Source organism: Ammospiza nelsoni, chromosome Z (genome assembly GCF_027579445.1).
Source record: "Ammospiza nelsoni isolate bAmmNel1 chromosome Z, bAmmNel1.pri, whole genome shotgun sequence".
Lineage (NCBI taxonomy): Eukaryota > Metazoa > Chordata > Aves > Passeriformes > Passerellidae > Ammospiza > Ammospiza nelsoni.
In genome coordinates, this window is record NC_080669.1 from 46,157,031 (window position 1) to 46,161,242 (window position 4,212).

At 38.9% G+C, this 4,212-nt stretch overlaps 1 non-coding gene across 1 annotated transcript; it reads right to left on the bottom strand.

Moving 5' to 3' along the window:
• Positions 1-3,402: 3,402 nt before the first annotated feature.
• Positions 3,403-3,531, bottom strand: LOC132087149 (small nucleolar RNA SNORA47). Its single transcript, XR_009420463.1, has one exon. It is a non-coding gene; the product is annotated as a small nucleolar RNA SNORA47 (small nucleolar RNA).
• Between the last annotated feature and the right edge of the window lie 681 nt (positions 3,532-4,212).

A 4,212-nucleotide genomic window follows, 5' to 3' on the forward strand; every position in this document is an offset into this window, starting at 1 on the left:
GCAGTGTGCTTCTTCAAACTGTCTTGTCCATATGTTGGATGGGAATGCTCTTCTAAAATGAGTAAAACTTATCCCAGCTTGTTCAAGTTGAAGTTCTGATACTTGTCCAAGGAAAATGTGGTAGTCTCACCATCCTACCAGATCATGCACACAACTGTGAAGCACTGTGGAGTAAAAGCAGAACAAGTTACCAGCCATTTGTCTTAATCTAGACACATACAGTATAAAGCAAAAGGTCCAATCTATTATTTAAATCGTGAAACTTGCCCCAAGTTTACAACATGAAGCACACCTTACTTTTGCAGACAGACTTGAAGATAAAATTATCTGTATTCAGTGCCTGAAGCAGCATAACTAAAATGAGTTTGCTGTTTGCTTTGTAAGCAGTTAGTTTTCTACTGATTTAGTGACAGACATGTATTACTGCTTTTGCAATAATACACAAGTATTGCTGTATTATGTACTTTACTGCTGCATTCCTTTTTCTTTATTATGCATTCCTTTTTATTAAATATTCCTTTTTATTTTATTTATTCCTGTTTACTTCATATTTTCAGAGGCTTTTTCTAGCTGTGAAAAAGAATGTTCTGTAAGTTCTGGTCTGTAGTTTTTAAGTTTTAGATCACCATTTATCTAAAAGCCTCTTCCTGCTAGCAGAAGGAAAAAGCTCCTGTATGCTAAAAGAATGTTTTTGCCTTATTTTCTTTTTAGTTCTGTAGTCTTCAAAGTAAATCAAACTATAAACCTTAATGTGGTGTGAGTAGGAACCATAACTTTCCCTCTCCCCAGTTATTCAAGTGTAACAGCTCTAAGAACAGTAAATCAACAAGTTTGCATTTCATGAAGCTTTTGAAGTAAGACATCATTTGCCTTCTGTGAGAGGCATGGTCTCACGCAGTCAAGACTGACTGCTTTCAGTATGAGACAGAGTAGAGATCCATTCTGAATTAGGTGAAGTGTCTAAAAGAGGTGAAAAGTCTGTGAGGCCAAAGCTGAAAGAAAAACTCGCATGCCAAGACAGCAAGGAGACAGAGAAAGAAAAACAGAAAAGACCACGAAGTCAATTTGCCCCCAACCCAAGAATTCCTTTGATAAAGAAGAACTGGCGCTAAATGTCACACAGATGTACGAACCTATTGTGAAACTGTATACATATGCATTTAGAAGAGAGATAAAAGGAGACCTGAAGTCTTCAGGGGCACACATGCCTTTTGAAGAGAATTTTCTCTGCATGCGTCCGTCCAGCGCCGTAAATAAACATACTGAGCTTTACAACTTTTATAAAGTTGTGAAGTTTCTTCTTTTCTCCGCAAAACATTTTGGCGAGCCAGGCAGGAGTTCTCTGCCCCAGCAGGGGCAGGGGGGGATAGACGGACCTCCAAGGCGTGCCCTAAGATTTTTTTCCTGGTGGGGCTCTGCTCGTCTCAACTTGCCACCTGCGAGGACAGAAAACGACCTGCTAGCTGCAGAAGAAGATACGGTATGTACTGAAAAGCCCCCGAGTGAGAGAAAAGAGAGCTAGAGAGTAAACCACCCAGAGATGTCTAAGTATAGCTGATAGAACAGCTGTATTAGAGACAGAGTTCATCATTCTGATAGAGCAGACCACTAGTGACCCTAAGAGTAAGTCAAGTGAACCCATATATGTGTGTATTGAGAGTTCATTGTTCTGATAGAGCAGAACTGCTGAGCCCGCGTGTGTTTTGTTTGTTTGTTTGTGTGTGTGTGTGATGTCCAGGCACTGTGTTGCTGTATAATTAATGCAGTGCAGAGAAGTGAGTACTACCCGTGTTTGAAGCAACCGAGTGAGACCTGAAGCACCGGCTGCAGCAAGCTGCAGGAGCAGAGAGAGAAATGCCCTGCAGAGAAGCGAGTAGAAGAATGTCAGTGATAGTATTTATTGTGTTTAAATGTAGTGATTTGTGTAGATTTAGTATATTTTAACCGTGAGTATGAGCTCTCAGATTGTATAGTAGTGTTTGTAGAAATTTTAAGATTTTGTTGCAACAAGAGTAGCATTTTACACAAGAGAACTATAGTACAGTGATTTATGCTTAACTACAATAAAGCAAGTTAAAAGAATTCCAAAAATTCTCCCCCTCACAGCAATTCAAGCCTTAGCTCTAGTGAATTTGAGATAAAAGGTAGAGGGAGTGCGTGTGTCTGTGTCTGTAAGCATATCAGAGTTTCAGCTGTGACTAGCACAGCCTTTTTGCAAAGCAGTAAAACAAGTGTAAGTAGACACAGTGCTTAATTAGATTGTGCAAGAAGAGAACTAAAAAAGACTGATATTTTGTAAAACAGATTTTATATAGAAGAGATGAATGAGATGAATTAGTTAATGAAACTTATGAGATTTATGAGACTTCAGCTAGTACTACAGTAAGTCTAGACTAGAAACAATCTGCTGTAGAGATTTAAAGTTCTCTGTAACAAACAGAATAGCCTGCCTTTGTGAACAATTTCGGAGAGCCTTTAGTGCATCAAGAAGTTAGCATGCTGTGTGAAGTGACAGTGGCTGTCCTCTGGCTGCCCTGTCTCCCCAAGGAACACGACAATAGCCTGTAAGCAAAAGCTAGATGTGCAAGTATTATTGCAGTGCAGTGTTTATGAGAAACACTAGTATTGCTGGTTTGCTGTTCTAATAAGTGTCAGAGCACATGCCTCGAGTGTAAATTAGAGGTTTCTAGTCAAGCAAATTCAGAACCTAAAGTCTTAGAACTTGTGTGTAAGAATCACATCTGAACCTGCCACCTAGAGCTGTGTGTATAAGAAGAAAACTGAGAAACTACTGTAGAAGTCTGTAAAAAAGTTTGAGTAGAAGCGAGATAGAGCAAAGAGAAATAAATAATGAGAACTGACCAGAGCAAACAAGTTCCTAAATTAGCCCCTTTTAAGAGGGGCTCACTGAGAAGAAGTTGCCGGTAAGAGCAGCTCAGAAAATAAAAAGATTGATAATACTTCATTGCTGGTAGTACTGTTTTATAATAAGAAGATAAATGGAGTTTTTTGTATGCTGAAACATCTTTTTGTTTTAAGAAATCACCCAGAATAGCAAAGAGACTGTGAGATCAGACTGCCCTCTAATCTTCGCCCTTAAAAAAGAAAAGAGCTTCCTCTTTCAGCAGTTCCATATAAAGGGCTGAAGCTTAGTCTTGGTTCAGTGTTGGTGCGACAAATCCTATTCTCTCTTGATGCTGCCTAGGGAAGTGGAAAAAGCAGTACCATTAATACACAGATTGTTAAAAAAACAACTGGAGGTAAGTTTGAGTAATTGTCATCAAGCAGTTGTGTGCCTTTATTGAGTAGAAAGACTTGTATTGTGCTAAATAGGAGTTTTCATCCTTTAGTGACCTCTTACAAATGAGGTGAAAACCACCAGTTGTGTGCAAGCCTTATGTGCAAATGCAGTACTGCTTTCCCTCATGTCAGAAGGGGAACATGAGTTGCTATTGCACTATTATAATTTTGGAGGCTATAACCAGTAAGATACAGCATAAAGGTTAACTGTCTTACCTTCTCAGTCCTCCAACCATCCTGTTGCCTTTCCCAGCTTATGACACTTCAAGCTGCTTTTTTATACAGCTAAAGTCAAGTTTTAGCAGTTTGCTTTATATATAAATACTGTTAGTGAATACCTATAATCCTAAAGTTCTTAAGGATAAAATTAATCAGTTTATATAAACAGTTTTTGTAGTCCTCACAGTGAATTTTGTCAACTTAGCAAACATATTTCTGAAATATAAAGAGAAGTAGGTACATTATTATCTTAAGAGCGGAACCATCCATCTGGCACAGAAAAACATGGAGTGTGATCAGTGTTGTGTGCAAGGCCCTGAACTATTTGCACATGAACTGCTTTTACAAAACATAATGTAGGATGAAACTGGAGTGTTTGTTCCAGCAAAGCTGCTGCAGCTGGTTATGTGAAAGTTGTGTTTAGTGAAAGACTGGGTCTTTCTGCCAGCAGATGAATCCACGGCAGCAGGAAGAGAGGTCAAAACCAGCATCTTAGTTACCAAGAAGATGTACTGAAAAGTGCATTCCAGTGGATTTTTCTCTGTGTGATCTTTTTCCATGTGCTCTGATCTCTAAATGTGGGAATTTTTTTCTCAGCGAGTTTCTGATTTCTAAACGGGTTTCATCTACACCTTATTTTAATCCAGCACTGCCTCTCTGCTGATGAACATACCTGCATAAGGCTTTACAGTA